We start from the raw sequence: 17,841 nt of genomic DNA on the forward strand, positions 1-17,841 counted from the left end.
TTTTAAAGATGGAGTCTCACTCTTGTAGTCCAGGCTGGAGTAGCGCAGTGGTGCAATCCTGGCTCACTGCAACCTCCGCCTCCTGGTTCAAGCAATTCTCCTGCCTCAGCCTCCCAAGTAGCTGGGATTAGAGATGCCCGCCAACACACCCGGCTAATTTTTGTATTTTTAGTAGAGATGGGGTTTCACCATGTTGGCCATGCTGGTCTCGAACTCTTGACCTCAGGTGATCCACCCACCTCAGCCTCCCAAAGTGCTGGGATTACAGGTGTGAGCCACTGCGCCCACTCCTTTTTTTTTTTTTTTTTTTTTTTTTGAGACAGTTTCGCTCTGTCACGTGGGCTGAAGTACATTGGCATGATCTCAGCTCACTGGAAACTCTGCATCCCAGGTTCAAGCAATTCTCCTGCATCAGCCTCCCAAGTAGCTGGGATTACAGGCACCCACCACCACACCCAGCTAATTTTTGTATTTTTTTTAGTAAAGACAGGATTTCACCATGTTGGCCAGGCTGGTCTTGAACCCCTGAGCTTGGGTGATCCACCTGTCTCAGCCTCCCAAAGTACTGGGATTACAGGTATGAGCCACTGCCACTGGCCTTGGAAACTCCTATAATTCTGATATGACTTAATATACATTATCAGTAATAATTATAACTGTTATGTTAAATTATTATGTGCCACAGAGGTAACAAATTTCCTTGTCAGTTTTGTCTTTGACTATAGCTGCCCTAAAACATTTTGTCATCCATGGACAATTGTTGTTTTGCTTTGGTCCTCTTTAGAAGGTGGTTTTATAATCAGCTATAAAACTCTAGGCCAGGCGTGGTGACTCACACCTGGAATTCCAGCACTTTGGGAGGCCGAGGTGGGCAGATCATGATGTCAGGAGATTGAGACCGTCCTGGCCAACAAAGTGAAACCCTGTCTCTACTAAAAATACAAAAATTAGCTGGGCGTGGTGGCAGGTGCCTGTAATCCCAGCTACTCAGCTACTCAGGAGGCTGAGGCAGGAGAATTGCTTGAACCTGGGAGGCGGAGGCTGCAGTAAGCCGAGATCGCACCACTGAATTTCAGCCTGGTGTCAGAGCTAGACTCCATCTCAAAAACAAATAAACAAACAAACTCTAATAGGTGCCCCTGAATACAGGTTTCTGATAACTTTAGAGATTGTCACATCAGAATAGAGGAAAAACTTTCACGACTCATGGAGAACTGAAATGTTCATGAAAAATGAAGCAGAACAGGAATTAATTGCGTGGACTAAACTAATAGGTGTCTGAAGTGATCTTTTTAACTTTACACTTAAAATGTTGCTGATCCTGTGTTTTGTTTTTCAGAGTCAAGAACACTCTTAAGCTATTTATAGCTTTAACAATTGAGTATACTCCTATGAACAAAATTTGTAGCATATTTGTTTTTCTCTGATTTCTCCAGAATTTGGAGATTATTTGTGAGTATTCTTTTTTTTTTTTTTTTTTTTTTTTTGAGATGGAGTTTCACTCTTTTTGCCGAGGCTGGAGTGCAGTGGTGTGATCTCAGCTCACCACAACCTCTGCCTCGCAGGTTCAAACCATTCTCCTGCCTCAGCCTCCCGAGTAGCTGGGACTACAGGCATGCGCCACCATGCCTGGCTAATTTTTGTATTTTTAGTAGAGATGGTGTTTCACTATGTTGGCCAGGCTGGTCTCAAACTCCTGACCTCAGGCGATCCACCCACCTCAGCCTCCCAAAGTGCTGGGATTACAGGCATTAGCCACTCCACCCAGCTGTGAGTATTCTTAACTTATGACAATACTGTTATTTGCATAAGTGCAATAAGAATCTGTTTTCGTTTGTAACAGGACACAATTGGAGAAATTGGTTATTTTACCAAGGCTTTTACTGGAATGGTGTGCTTTCCTTTAAGCAATCAAATTTGACTTTATGGAGCCAATAAAAGCCCCTTGGAAAAACTGTCCCCATACCTTTGTCCACACAGCCACTGTCCAAGGTTTCTGACCTGTGGCAAGTAAAGCACGTCACTTTCTGACAGGCCCAGGAGTCCCAAGTTTATCTTGGAAACTCAAGAGGAGAGGATCATGCAATTCATAGGTATTTGATGGCACAAATCCATGGCTGGGCTCGGCTTTTAAAAAGTCTTATCTGAGATTCTTTCTATGGAACAAAGTTTCATCAAAGCCAATTTAAAAGCCTATGTAAAAAATAATTATTCAGCCAGGTGCAGTAGCTCATGCCTATAATCCTAGCACTTTGAGAGGTCAAGGCAGGCGGATCACCTGAGGTCAGGAATTCAACACCAGCCTGGCCAACATGGTAAAACCCCATGCCTACTAAAAATACAAAATGTAGCCAGGTGTGGTGGTGCATGCCTGTAATTCCAGCTACTCAGGAGGCTGAGGTGGGATAATCACTTGAACCCAGGAGACGGAGGTTGCAGTGAACTGAGATCACGCCACTGCACTCCAGCCTGGATGACAGAGCAAGACTCTGTCTCAAAAAAAAAAAAATAATGGAAAACTGGAAAGAGAAAAATTGTTTCAAAAACTATAGCACACCTGTTGTTAGATTCTAGTCTTGCCTAATGTTTTTCAATTTTATTATTTTCTACAGTTTGGACCGAATTCTAATTTTTCTTGGCTACAAGTCTTCAAAATAATGTTTTCATTTTTTTCTTCTTTTTTCCATTTTTTTTTAATTTGGAGTCACTGAAAACTAAGCTGTGCTTTCATAAAGCCCTGCAAACTGAATCTAGACAACTTCAGAAGAAAAATAACAGCAACCTATTTACATACATAAGCCACTTTCATACCTGCCTACCGATGTATGGACTTCAGAGTAATGTGGCTTATAGCACTTTTCCGGGATTGTTCTTTTGTTTGTTGTTGTTGTTCTCCCTTCCTCCCCCTATTTTGTCTTCATGGGACATGACACTTCACAACCTTCTAAAAATGAGTTTTCCTAATAACTCAGGACCTACTCGTCTAGAAATAAACCATCCTAGCCATGAGAGATCAGATGAAACCTGAGACAAGAGACTCATTTTTTTCTAAAATGCTTTCTCTATAAGATTTTTAAAAAGGGAGGAAATGTGAAAGGAAAATATCTTGGGCCCCCAAATCACTCAGCTAAAGGCAAGCTTGCCTCCCATTCTAATCAAAGTCACTGCTCTGCTCACTGAGACAAATGCATATCTAATTGCCTCCTTTAGAGAGACTCATGAGAAACTCAAAAGAATGCATCCATTTGTCTCTAGTTTACCTATGACTTGTAAGCCCCTCCCTGCTTCGAGTTGTCCCGCCATATTGTTTCACTGAGCCAGACTAAGGCATACGTGACTATTCCTCTACCCTCCTCTTGCATGTAAATTGTGCCTTCAGTGAAAGGCTAATCAGAAACTCAAAAGAATGTAATTGGTTATCTCTTATCTACCTATGACCCGGAAGTCCACTCCCCTGCTTAGAGTAGTCCCACCTTTCTGGACCAAACCAATGTACATCTTACACATACTGATTGATGTCTCATGTCTCCCTAAAATGATAAAACCAAACTGTGCTCTGACCACCTTGAGCACATATTGTCAGGACCTCCTGAGGCTGTGTTGTTACAGGCACGTGTTCTCAACCTGGCAAAATACACTTTCTAAATTAACTCAGACCTGTCTCAGATTTTCTGGGTTCACACTCACTTGGCGATCCAAGATTTATTTTCCTTTCACACTGGTCAGATGTGCCTGAATTCCAAAGGGAGGACAGTATAATGAAGCATGTCCAAACACCCCTTCCAATCATGACCTGAACTAGTTTTTCAGGTTTAGTTTGGAATCCCCTTGGCCGAAAGGAGGGTTCATTCAGTCTTTTGGGGGACTTAGAATATTACTTTTGGTCTACACCAGGGAGGACATGGAAGCTTCCTGGCTGTTTTCTATACACTGCCCTATGCATGTCTTCCATCTGGCTATTCTAGAGTTCTTTCCTTTTATAATAAACCAGCAATCTAGTAAGTAAACTGTTTTCCTGAGTTCTATGAGCCATCCTAACAAATTACTGAACCCAAGGAGAGGGTTGTGGGAATCTTTGATTCATAGCCAGTGGGTCAGAAGTACCAGAGAGCCAGACTTGCGATTAGCATTTGAAGTGGGGACATTCTTGTGGGACTGAGCCTTACTTAACCTGTGGGCTCTGATGCTAACTCCATGTAGTGTCAGAATTGAATCGAATTGTAGGACACCCAGCTGATGTTGAATAATTTGTCAGTGCGGGAAAACACCCACACATACCATCATACCTGGCTAATTTTAATTTTTTTGGGTAGAGATGGGGCCTTCCTGCTGTTGCCCAGGCTGGTATCAAACTCCTGACCTAAAGCAATCCTCCTGCCTGGGCTTCCCAAAGTGCTGGGATTACAAGCGTGAGCCACTGCACCTGGTGGAAAAACGCACTTTGAAAGGGCTTAGAGACTTCCATTCTTCTAACTGACCAACACTCCAGTCAGGAACTAGAAAAGTCAGATAAAATACACACACACACAAAAAGTCATATATATATATGATTTTCAGTTTGAGGCTTTCTTTTTGAGATGGAGTTTCACTCTTGCTACCCAGGTTGGAGTGCAGTGTCGTGAGATATATATATATATGTGTGTGTGTGTGTGTGTGTATATATAGTGTTTTTAGTAGAGATGGGGTTTCGCCATGTTGGCAAGGCTGGTCTCAAACTCCTGACCTCAGGTGATCTGCCTGCCTCGGCTTCCCCAGCTGTTGGGATTACAGGCGTGAGCCACCACGCCCAGCCTAAATAATAATCTTAAAAAATCATATTTTTAATACCCTCAGAGAGCTGGTGAAGCAAGAAGAACCAGCAGACCTAAAATTCTAGAGTACGGAGAACCATAGAGAAGCCAGCTAACAATTGCAACAGAATTCTCCCTGGGGTATTTACTAATTCTACAATTGAGCAAGAGGCTAAGAATCCAAGCATTGCCCAGACAAGGTTGCAGAAAAGCCAGGTGAGCTGAGTCATCTCATAACACTGGAGGAAGAAAATTGGGGAGTCAAAGAGCCTTTAAAACATAACAGATTTTTTCCTTAAGATATTTACCAAATTCTGAAGCTGTGTAGAACTAGAGGCTATAAAAATCTAAGCCTCTGGTGAGGCATGGTCACTCATGCCTGCAATCCCAGCACTTTGGTGAGGCTGAGGTGGGCGGATCATCTGAGGCTAGGAGTTAGAGACCAGCCTGGCCAACACAGTGAGCCCCTGTCTCTACTAAAAATGCAAAAATTAGCCAGGCCTGGTGGTGCGTGTCTGTAATCCCAGCTACTTGGGAGGCCGAGGCAGGAGAATCACTTCAACCCAGGAGGAGGAGGTTGCGGTGACACCGCACTCCAGCCTGGGTGATAGAGTGAGACTCCGTCTCAAAATAAATAATAATAAAAAAATAAGCCCCAAACTTCTGAGAAGCAGAGTAGAATTTCTGACTGATAGCGATGAAGATTAGAATTTAGGACCCACCTGGGCAAAGGGATTGGCAAACACACAGGGCTTTCATATGAATGCTCAGGAGGGCTCCTTACTGGGAACAGGATGAAACAGGTGGACTGAAATTTGTCAAAATTGTAATGCAGGCTGGGCGCGGTGGTTCATGCCTGTAATCCCAGCACTTTGGGAGGCCAAGGCGGGTGGATCACGAGGTCAGGAGATCGAGACCATCCTGGCTAACATGGTGAAACCCCATCTCTACTAAAAATACAAAAAATTAGCTGGGTGTGGTGGCACACGCCTGTAGTCCCAGCTACTCGGGAGGCTGAGGCAGGAGAATCGCTTGAACCCGGGAGGCAGAGGTTGCAGTGAGCTGAGATCGCACCACTGTACTCCAGTCTGGAAGACCAAGCGAGACTCCATCTCAAGAAAAAAAAAAATTGTAGTGCAGCCTCAAACCATAAGGTCCCTGATGGGGTTAAAGTGATCAGCACTCATTCTATCTGCCTAGCAAGGAAAAGTTGGAAGAAAAAACATCTGTAAGTTTTTATACACAATTTCTGGGTCTAATAAAAATTACTAGCTTGCTAAAAGGTAGGGCCATATCAATAAAACAAGAGAAAAACTAGGAAATAGAAACAGGTGATCTAACTGTTAAAAAAGGAGGACAAGGAGTCAACAATAGAGGAAAACAAAAATTAGCCAGGCATGGTGGCACATGCCTGTAATCCAGCTACTTGGGAGGCTGAAGCAGGAGAATCTGTTGAACCCAGGAGGTGGAGGTTGCAGTGAGCCGAGATCGTGCTAGTACACTCTAGTCTGGGCAACAAGAGTGAAGAGCGAAACTCCGTCTCAAAAAAAAAAAAAAGAGGAAAATATGGAAGAAATAGACAAACTATCATTAACTTAAAATAATCAAGAGGGTCAGAATGTATTTTAAAGACAGTGTATTCAAGAGCAAAGTTCTGGCCAGATGCAGTGGCTAATGCCTGTAATCCCAGCACTTTGGGAGACTGAGAAGGGTGGATCACTTGAATCTGGGAGTTCGAGACCAGCCTGAGCAACATAGGAAAACTCCCATCTCTACATAAAAAATTTTTTTTTCTTTCTTTTTTTTTTTTTGAGACGGAGTCTTGCTCCGTCACCCAGGCTGGAGTGCAGTGGTGCGATCTTGGCTCACTGCAAGCTCCGCCCCCCGGGTTCATGCCATTCTCCTGCTTCAGCCTCCCGAGTAGCTGGGACTACAGGCGCCCGCCACCACACCCAGCTAATTTTTTGTATTTTTAGTAGAGACGGGGTTTCACTGTGTTAGGATGGTCTTGATCTCCTGACGTCGTGATCCGCCCGCCTCAGCCTCCCAAAGTGCTGGGATTACAGGCGTGAGCCACTGCGCCCGGCCACTACATAAAAATTTTAAAAATTAGCTGGGTGTGGTGGTGTGTGCATTTGTAGTCCCAACTACTCGGGAGGCTGAGGTGGGAGGATTGCTTGTGTCCAGGAGGTTGAGGCTGCAGCGAGCTGTGATTGCACCACTGTACACCAGCTTAGGCGGCAGAGCAAAACCTTGTCTCGAAAGAAAAACAAAAAATTAAACCAAGCTAATTAAGAGAGGAGGTGGTTATAAAATTGTTCGTCAGGAATTATCATTGATTTGCAGAAGGAACATTGGTTCGTGATTGGCTATATCTTGTTGAACTACAAGGTTTATGGTATTTTATGGCTGCTTGGTGTCAGTTAGTCTAGAGTCCACATAGCAAGTGGCTTCAAGAGGTAATTATTTTTCTCAAGAGGGAATGAGACGTGACCGTGGCTATGTTTTAAAATGTCTTTCTGAGCCTGACAATTTATTTATTTATTTATTTTAAACAGAGTTTCGCTCTGACCCCCAGGCTGGAGTGCAGTGGCGCGATCTCGGCTCACTGCAAGCTCCGCCTCCCGGGTTCACGCCATTCTCCTGCTTCAGCCTCCCGAGTAGCTGAGACTACAGGCGCCCGCCACCACGCCTGGCTAATTTTTTTTGTATTTTTTAGTGGAGACGGGGTTTCACCTTGTTAGCCAGGATTGTCTCGATCCCCTGACCTGGTGATCCGCCCGCCTCGGCCTCCCAAAGTGCTGGGATTACAGGCGTGAGCCACCACGCCCGGCCGAGCCTGACAATTTAAAGAGACCCATATTCCTCAGATAAAAGATTTTTTTCCTTCTCAATTTTTTTTTTTTTTTAGACGGAGTCTCATTCTGTCACGCAGGCTGGAGTGCAGTGGCCAGATCTCGGCTCATTGCAACCTCCACCTCCCAGGTTCATGCAATTCTCCTGCCTCAGCCTCCCGAATAGCTGGGATTACAGGCGCCCGCCACCATGCCCGGCTAATTTTTTTGTATTTTTAGTAGAGACGGGGTTTCACCACGTTGGCCAGGCTGGTCTCGAACTCCTGAGCTCGTGATCCGCCCGCCTCAGCCTCCCAAAGTGCCAGGATTACAGGCATGAGCCACTGCGTCCGGCCTCTTTCTCAATATTGAAACCGGGTCCTGCGTGTGTGCAACTGAAACCACTAGAGAGGAAGATGGGAATCTTAGAAGGGAAAGAGCCAGAGAGGGAAATCCCCACATTCTGTCTGCCCACAACTCCGCCCAAGCTCTGAACCCCACATAGGGAACTCAGACTCCACGCAGCTCAGTTAAAGACAGAAGATCTAAAGTGGCCAGGTGTGGTGTCTTGCGCCTATAATCCCAGCTACTCAGGAGGCTGAAGCCAGGAGTTCAAGACCAGTGGAGGCAACATAGTGAGGAATCAGCCCCCAATCTATAAAAATAAAATAAAATAAAAAAGATCTAAACTGAAAATTGGAGCTGCCAAGTCAATAAGAGTGACTGTAGTATACATGTAACGGAGCTAACCGCCTGATAAAATTTAAAAAACACCACTCTTTGGGGAAAAGTAAGCGAAACCAGAGTCTCCAACATTTACAAGTGCCACCAACGAGATGGTCCAGATATCGGAATTAACAAACAAGGATATGAAAGCATCAATGAAAATATTATCTCAAAGCTGGGCACAGTGGCTCACGCTTATAATCCCAGCACTTTGGGAGGCCGAGGCGGGCGGATCAGCTGAGATCAGGAGTTCAAGATCAGCCTGAACAATATGGTGAAACCCCGTCTCTACTAAAAATACAAAACTTAGCCGAGCGTGGTGGCATGTGCCTATAGTCCCAGCTACTCGGGAGCCTGAGGCGGGAGAATCGCTTGAACCCGGGAGGCAGAGGTTGTAGTAAGCCGAGATGGTACCACTGCACTCCAGCCTGGGCAATACAGCGAGACTCCGTCTCAAAAAAAAAAAAAAAAGAAAGAAAGAAAGAAAAGAAAATATTATCTCAGTAAATTAAAAGACAGGCAACCTCGGGCTGGGTGCGGTGGCTCATGCCTGTAATCCCAGCACTTTGGGAGGCCGAGGTGGGTGAATCACCTGAGGTCAGGAGTTCAGGATTACCTTGGCCTATATAGTGAAACCCCATCTCTACTAAAAATAAAACAAAATTTAAAAATTAAAAAAAAATGAAGCTGAAATAAAAACATTTTCAAATAAAAGAAAACTAAGAGAATTAGTGCTGCACTATAAGAAACATTAAGGTGGGGCACAGTGGCTCACACCTGTAATCCCAGCACTTTGGTAGGCCAAGGCAGGTGAATCACTTGAGGTCAGGAGTTCAAGACCAGCCTGACTAACATGGCAAAACCCTGTCTCTACTAAAAACACACAAAAAAATTAGCCAGGCATGGTGGCCCATGCCTGTAATCCCAGCTACTCGGGAGGCTGCAGAGGGAGAATCACTTGAACCCAGGAAGCAGAAGTTGCAGTGAGTCAAGATCACGCCACTGCACTCCAGCCTGAACTCTGTCTCAAAACAAATAAACAAACAAAAACAAACAAACAAACAAAAGATAGGCCAGGCACGGTGGCTTACGCCTGTAATTCCAGCATTTTGGGAGGCCGAAGCGGAACACCTGAGGTCAGGAGTTGGAGACCAGCCTGGCCAACATGGAGAAACCTTGTCTCTACTAAAAATACAAAAATTAGCTGGGTGTGGTGGCACATGCCTGTAATCCCAGCTACTCGGGAGGCTGAGGCAGGAAAATCGCTTGATCCCGGGAGGTGGAGGTTGCAGTGAGCTGAAACCTCGACACTGCACTCCAACCTGGGCGACAGAGTGAGACTCCGTCTCAAAAAAGAAAAAAAAAGAAGATAGTATTTAGGTAAACATAAAGATTATTTTTAATTTTTTTCTATTTTTTCTTTCTAGTAAGATGAAGGTCTCACTATGTTGACCAGGCTGGTCTCAAACTCCTGGCCTCAAGCAACTCAAGCAATCATCCCACTTCAGCCTCCCAAAGTGCTGGGATTACAGGCATGTGCCACCACTCCTGTTTAATTTTTGTATTTCTAGTAGAGACGGGGTTTCACCATGTCGGCCAGAATGATGTCGAACTCCTGACCTCAGCTGATCCGCCTGCCTCGGCCTCCCAAAATGCTGGGATTACAGGAGTGAGTCACTATGCCCAGCCGGTCCCAGCACTTAGGGAGGCTGAAGCAGGAGGATCACTTAAGACCAGGAGTTTGAGACCAGGCTGGACAATATAGCAAGACCTTGTCTCTATTAAAAAGAAAAAATTAGCTAGGCATGGTGACATGTGCCTGTAGTCCTAGCTACTTGGGAGGCTGAGGCAGGAGGATTGCTTGAGTCCAGGAGGTCGAGGCTGCAGTGAGCTATGACTGCAGCACTGCACTCCAGCCCTGGGCAACAGAGCAAGACCCTGTCTCAAAAAAATTTTTAAAAAAATAGAAAAAGTAAAAAAGTATTAAACTATAATAAGAGAGGAATTATAAGGAAGTTAAGAGGGAAGTACCCAAGGAAGGGCAAACTCAGTAGGGTCCCCACCCCCAAGGCAGGGGTTCAGACTTCACTGCATGCCACTCACTGGGTGGTGGTGAAGTTCACTGATTAGCCCAGGCCAGAGCTGTTTCACAGTTGCCAGGCAAGAAACAACCCTCCAGGCCAAAAGCAAGCTAAGGCTGGTAGGCAGGTGCTTAGAGCACATGAGGACACCACCTGCCCAGAGCACATAGCGACACCACCTGCCCAGAGCACATAGCACTCGCATTGGGAGGCCCCTAGGAAACGACCTTCCAGGTCGCAGGTAAGCCCCAGCTGTCAGACAGATGCACCAAAAGAGCTGGAATGCCCCATGTGCTTGGAGTGCATGGTGTCCACACAGGGTATGGAGGATGGGAATCAACCCTCTGGGATGCAGAAGAACTCAGACTGGTGAGCAGACGCACAGAGGAAGTTGGGGCACAGCCTTGACCGCACGTTGTCCATGCCTGGAGGGCTTTGGGGAAAACCATCCATGGCATAGGTAAGCCAAGACTAGGTGGCAGGTGCACAGAGTTAGGGAGCTGCCCCAGGTGGAAGGCCTGGAGTAAGCGGCAACCATGACAAGGAGTCCACAGCAAGTTGGTCACAGGGCCTAGACCAGATCGGCAAAGTTGCCAAGGGAGTGCCAGCTTTCGGTGTGCAGCTGGAGTGGAACACCAGCAGATCTCCCAAGGCGTGCCCTGCTGATGGACGATGGAGCAAGGCCCCTAGCTGGAGTGCACTGGAACCAGAAGACAAGCCCTTTCCTTCCTGCAATGTCCTTCTAGCGTCCTCTGCTGACAAAGCCTAACATTGTACTCATTGTAGGGAGAAATGCTTCGAGTCCAGTTATTATCGCTTAACAGACACCGAAGGGTAAATAATTAAGCTGAGAGGCAAAAAATAGGTAACTGGCAGAAACCATTCTTCCGGCTACTCCACTACCGTATGCACTCTTTACACAAATTTTGAACTCCGTTAGTAGCTACATTCCTACTAACAAGATATCTCCTCTCTAAAAGTGAAGTTCTCAGCCTTCCCCCAAATGATTAGACGCACAGTCCAAACAGTCACTGTATCCATAGCTGGCTAGATTACTCCACAGATTTGTCATGATCCCATTAAACAGTCTATTACCTAAAAACTAGATTGTAAAGTTGACCTCCAACAATTTGCACATAAAATAACAAAGGGAGGCAAAAAAAAAGACATGGTCAGTACATACAAATAAACACACGCATGTAAGAAGCAAAGAAGAATATGCATCGCTGCTACAGTCCTCGTTTTTGTAACTGATCATTTTTGTAACTAATCACGGTCATAGTTGGCATCCATGGTTTCCTTAGAAAAATCCGAAGGCTGCACACTGGAACCCGGGAGGGCCTCTTTGTTTCTGCAATAGCCCTCTAGTGCCCTCTGCTGACAAAGCTTAACACTGTACTCACTGTAAGGGATAAATGCTTAGCGTCGATCCGGTTATCATGGAACAGAACAGGTACTGAGAGTGAATCTGGAGCTGAGGCAGTGTTGATAACTGCCATACTAGGAAACCACTAAATATTCAGAAATTAAATAAGCCCGGGCACGGTGGCTCACGCCTATACCATGTCACTCGAGCTCAGGAATTCCAGACCAGCTTGGGCAACATGGCAAAACCCCATCTCTACTAAAAATACAAAAATTAGCCAGGCATGGTGGCACGCACCTGTAGCCCCAGTTACTCGGGAGGCTGATGCATGAGAATAGCTTGAGCCTGCAAGGCACAGGTGGCAGTGAGCTGAGATCGCACCATTGCACCGCAGCGTGGGCAACAGAGACTCTGTCTTAAAATAAATAAAATAAAATAAAATAATAAATAAAATAAATTATAAATAGCCCATGGGTCGAAGAAGAAATCATAAGGGAAATTAGAAAACACTTTGAACCCGGCTGGGCGCAGTGGCTCATGCCTGTAGTCCCAGCACTTTGGGAGGCTGAGGCGGGTAGATCACTTGAGGTCAGGAGTTCGAGACCAGGCTGGCCAACATGGTGAAACCCCATCTCTACTAAAAATACAAAAATTAGCCGGGCGCAGTGGTGGGCGCCTGTAATCCTAGCTACTTGGGAGGCTGAAGCAGGAGAACTGCTTGAACCCAGGAGGCGGAGGCTGCAGTGAGCCGAGATCACACCACTGCACTCTAGCCTGGGTGACAGAGCAAGACTCTGTCTCAAAAAAATAAATAAATAAATAAATAATAATAATAAACCAGGCATGGTGGCTCATGCTTGTAATCCTAGCACTTTGGGAGGTCGAGGCAGGTGGACTGCCTGAGCTCACCAGTTCGAGACCAGCCTGGGCAACATGACAAAACCCTGTCTCTACTAAAAATACAAAAAAAAAAGCCGGGAGCGGTGGCTCACACCTGTAATCCCAGCACTTTGGGAGGCTGAGGCGGGCGGATCATGAGGTCAGGAGATCGAGACCATCCTGGCTAACACGGTGAAACCCCGTCTCTACTAAAAATGCAAAAAAAATTAGCTGGGCGTGGTGGTGGGCGCCTGTAGTCGGCTATTCGGGAGGCTGAGGCAGGAGAATGGCATGAACCTGGGAGGCGGAGCTTGCAGTGAGCCGAGATCGCACCACTGCACTCCAGCCTGGGCAACAGAGCAAGACTCCGTCTCAAAACAAACAAACAAACAAACAAACAAACAAAAAATTAGCCAGGTGTGGTGGTGCATGCCTGTAGTCCCAGCTACTTAGGAGGCTGAGGCACGAGAATTGCTTGAGCCTGGGAGGCAGAGGTTGCAGTGAGCCAAGATCGTGCCACTGCACTGCAGCCTGGGCGATAGTGAGACCCTGTCTCATAAAAAAAAAACAAAAAACAAAAATAAAAAGTTAATAAAATTGATAAACACCTATCAAAACTATTGAAGAAAAAAATATGAAAGAAAAGGGACATCACTGCAGTTCTTACATCCATTAAGTAATATTTAAGGATTGCCTGGTGACTTTTTTAATTTTTAAAAATTAATTAGTTATTATTATTTTTTTAGACAGAGTCTCGCTCTGTTGCCAGGCTGGAGTGCAGTGGCATGATCTTGGCTCCCTGCAACCTCCACCTCCTGGGTTCTAGCGATTCTCCTGCCTCAGCTTCCCAAATAGCTGGGACTACAGGCATGCGCCACCACACCTGGCTAATTTTTTTATATTTTTAGCACAAATGGGGTTTCGCCATGTTGGCCAAGCTGTCTTGAACTCCTGACCTCAAGTGATCCGCCTGCCTTGGCCTCCCAAAGTGCTAGGATTACAGGTATGAGCCACTGCGCCCAGCCTGACTGCTGACTTATAATACAGAAAAAAAAGAATTGAGGAATGTTATGAAAACCTTCACACCAATACATCTGGAAATGTATACAAAATGATTTACCCAAACCTTATTCAAAGTTTATGCAAACACAAATTCACCCAAACCTTACTTGAGAAGTAGAATATCTGAATGTTCTTATATATAGTACAGGGATTTCATTATTTTAAACTCTCCCGCCCCCCCCCCAAAAAAATTTAGGTTTAGATGGCTTCATCAGTGTATTCTTTCAAATATTTGAAGAAGAAATATTACCTAGCTTACACTATCTCTTCCGGAGAATAGAAAAAGAAAAAACACCTCACGCTTTATTGGATGAAGCCACCTTAACCTTAATACCCACCCTTGACAAGGTCCTTGACAAAGTTAAATTACAGACCAATCTCTCTCATGAACATATGTAAAACCTAAACAAAATTAGCAAATGAAATCCAGTGACATATAAAAAGGATAACATATCTGTGTCAGGGGTCTCCAAGATCACACCCAGGTTGGATGATTTGCTATAAGGACTTATGGGACCCAGCATACAAGTGTATTCATGCCTCTGATCTATTACAGTGAAATATAAAGCAAGGTCAACAAAGGGAAAAGATACATGAGGCGCAGTCAAGGAGAAACCAACAGCACGCTTCCAAGAGGTCTATCCCAGGGGGAATCACACAAGACGTTCATCATTCCTCCAGCAACAAATTCTGATAACATATGTGCAATGTTGTCTACCAGGAAAGCTCACTTGAGACTCAGGGTCCAAGTTTTATTTTTTTTATTTTTATTTTTTTAGACAGTTATGGTTCACTGCAGCCTCTTCCCTCTACCTCTTGGGCTCAAGCAATCTTCCTGCCTCAGCCTCCGAAGTAACTGGGACTACAGGTGTGCACCACCATGCCTGGCTAAATTTTTTTGTTTGGGTAGAGACAGGGTCTCACTGTGTTGTCCAGGCTGGTCTTGAACTCCTGAGCTCTATTGATCCTCCTGCCTCAGCTTCCCAAAGTGCTGGAATTACAGGCATGAGCCACTGGACCTGGCCCCCAAGGTTTTTATTGGGAGCTGATCATGAAGGCACCCTCTGCCTAACATGTTTCAAAACTCCAGACTCTGAGAAGGAGAACAGGTATTTAGCATAAGCCACATTGTTTGTACAGTTTAGGCACTGTGAGCCACTTTAAACTGGTGGGAACACTCCCAAAAGCCAAGTTCCCTTACGCCAGGCAAGGGTCAACCTTGCAGTTGGGCCTCTCCAAAGACAGCAGCCTCAGGTCTGCTATGTTAAGTTTTTTCTGTACAGTCTCATAAGCAAATGGGTTTTTAATTTTTTCCAGGAAGACATGGTTGGTCATACCTCTGAAAATCAATGTAATTCATATTAGCAGAATAAAGGAGAAAAATCATATAGTCCTCTCAACAGATTAAGAGAACACACTTAATAAAATATAAGTCTTTTAGCAAACTAGGATAATAAGGGACTTTCTTAATCTGATAAAGAGTATCTACAAAAAAAATCTATAGCCACCATATTAATGGTGAGATATTGAATGCTTCCCCTGAGGTTAGGAACAAGACAAGACTATCCAACATCACCACTTATAGTCAACATTACACTGGCAGTCCTGGCCAGTGCAATAAGGCAAGAGAAAGAAATTGAAGGTATAGAGATTGAGAAGGAAGAAGTAAAAATGTCTTTATTTACTGATGATGTGATCATGTACATAACAAGCCTCCTAGAAATAATCAATTTAGAAAGGGCACTGGCTGTTGGGACAGTCTTGCATGGGTCCTAAGCATCCCTGCATGTTCTTACTATGTCAAACCAGAAAGTCTGTCTCCTGATACTGAGCACACAAGCAATTAGGTAGACCAAAGTGACTATAGTGTGATGATAGTATAATTTCTCCCTCCCCAGTGGAAGGGGCCTGGCTTTATTTGCTGCTTGCTAAAAAGGGTACTGAGCCTTTGGCTCTGGGCTCCACCAAGCTGTGGCATAACTCCTTGAGTGCAGCACCATCTGGGGTCATTGTGTCACTCATAGGACTTGGGAGCAGGGGGCCCCCAGGTTGCCATGCTGATGTTCCTGCTGTTTGCCATCAGTAATTTGGCCTCACTGTCAGCTTTTGGCATCTATGAAATTGTGGCGTACTCTGACATAGATTAGCAAACTTTTTCTTAAAGGGTCAGATGGTATTTAAGGCTGTGGGCCATGTGGTCTCTGTTGCAACTACTTAACATTGCCATAATAGCATGAAAGCTGCAATATATAATAACATGTAAGTAAGTGACCATGATGACGTTCTCCAAAGAACTTTTATTTACAAAAACAAGCAGCTGGCCCACTTTCTTTCTTTTTCTTTTGAGACATAGTTTCACTCTTGTTGCCCAGGCTGGAGTGCAATGGCTTGGTCTCAGCTCACTGTAACCTCCGCCTCCCAGGTTCAAGCGATTCTTATGCCTCAGCCCCCCAAGTAGCTGGGATTAGAGGCATGTGCCATCATGCCCGGCTAATTTTGTATTTTTAGTAGAGATGGGGTTTCACCATGTTGGTCAGGCTGGTCTTGAATTCCTGACCTCAAGTGATCCACCCGCCTCAGCCTCCCAAAGTGCTGGGATTACAGGTGTGAGCCACTGCGCCCGGTGCAGCTGGCCCACTTTCTTTCCATATCAGGCTCAGAGCAGGAACTTGTCTAATGTTTCTTGTCTTGCAGGCAGCGAAGATGGGGAAGCAGGATCTGGATCCCTTTCCACCTTAACCTCTGTGCTCTGCGCTTTCCTACTTACCCTAAAGGGCTTCCTTGCCCTCCAGCTTGCAGTTAAGTTGTGTCAGCGGGAGACATAAGCAGAGATCAGAGACGGGAGAAGGGAAATGGAGGTCCCTGCTATATTTATCCACTAGCCTCCTAGAGTGTGAGGGTTCCTAGTGGGAGGCCTTCTGTGCACATATTACTCTCCAGCTTCAGGGAATTGTTTTAGGCCCTTCCCTTTTAAGCCTAGAAGTAACAATTACCGCCCCACCCCATCCCAATTAGCCAGGGGTACAGCACTTCGCTTAAAGCTTAGTCACTCTTGGCCGGGGGCATTAATCACACCTGTAATCCCAGCACTTTGGGAGGCGGAGGGGGGCGGGCCACCTGAGGTCAGGAGTTCCAGACCAGCCTGGCCAACATGGTGAAACCCCGTCTCTACTAAAAATGCAAAAAAAATTAGCCGGGTGTGGTGGGGGGCACCTGTAATCCCAGCTACTTGGGAGACTGAGACTGGAGAATCGCTTGAACCCAGGAGGCGGAGGTTGCAGTGACCAGAGATAGCGCCATTGCACTCCAGCCTGGGTTACAAGAGCAAAACTCCGTCTCAAAAATAAAATGAAATAAATAAAATAAAGCTTAGTCACCTTCCTCAGGCTACCTGGTTGGAGCGTGCCATCTGTTTCCTGCTTTACCCTGATTGACAACGGGCTAACAGCCAAGTCAAGTCAACCTGAGTCCTCTCAAAACCCTTCTTTTTGCACTCCCCTGCCTGCAGCAACAGTTTTTTTGTTTGTTTGTTTGTTTGTTTTGAGACAATGTCTCACTGTCGCCCAGGCTGGAGTGCGGTGGCGCGATCTCAGCTCACTGCAACCTCCGCCTCCTGGGTTCGAGCGATTCTCCTACCTCAGCCTCCCAAGTAGCTGTAACTACTGGCGCGCGCCACTACGCCCCGCTAATTTTTGTATTTTTAGTAGAGACGGGGTTTCGCCATGTTGGCCAGGCTGATTTCGAACTCCTGACCTCAGGTGATCCATCACCTCGGCCTCCCAAAGTGCTGGGATTACAGGCGTGAGCCACTAAGCCCGGCCAGCAACACGCTTTTACCGCTGCAAATCCGAATCAGGCAGGCTTTGAAGCCCAGCTCACAGGCCGTCTCTTGGAAACTAACTTAGATTTCCACCTGGGAGCACTTTGTCCTCTCAGCTCCCACTGCACCACTTTATGGATCGCGTGGTGACTCGTTTCATTTTATTTATGTGTGTTCCTGGAAAGGACGCTCTATTTCCCTCGTGTCTCTACCTGGTAGGTAAATCGGCCGCAGAAAAGACCAATGCTAACTCCACCCTGCATTTGCAGAGATCTGTCGCTCA

The sequence above is a fragment of the Gorilla gorilla genome, chromosome 9, assembly GCF_029281585.2.
Source record: "Gorilla gorilla gorilla isolate KB3781 chromosome 9, NHGRI_mGorGor1-v2.1_pri, whole genome shotgun sequence".
NCBI lineage: Eukaryota > Metazoa > Chordata > Mammalia > Primates > Hominidae > Gorilla > Gorilla gorilla.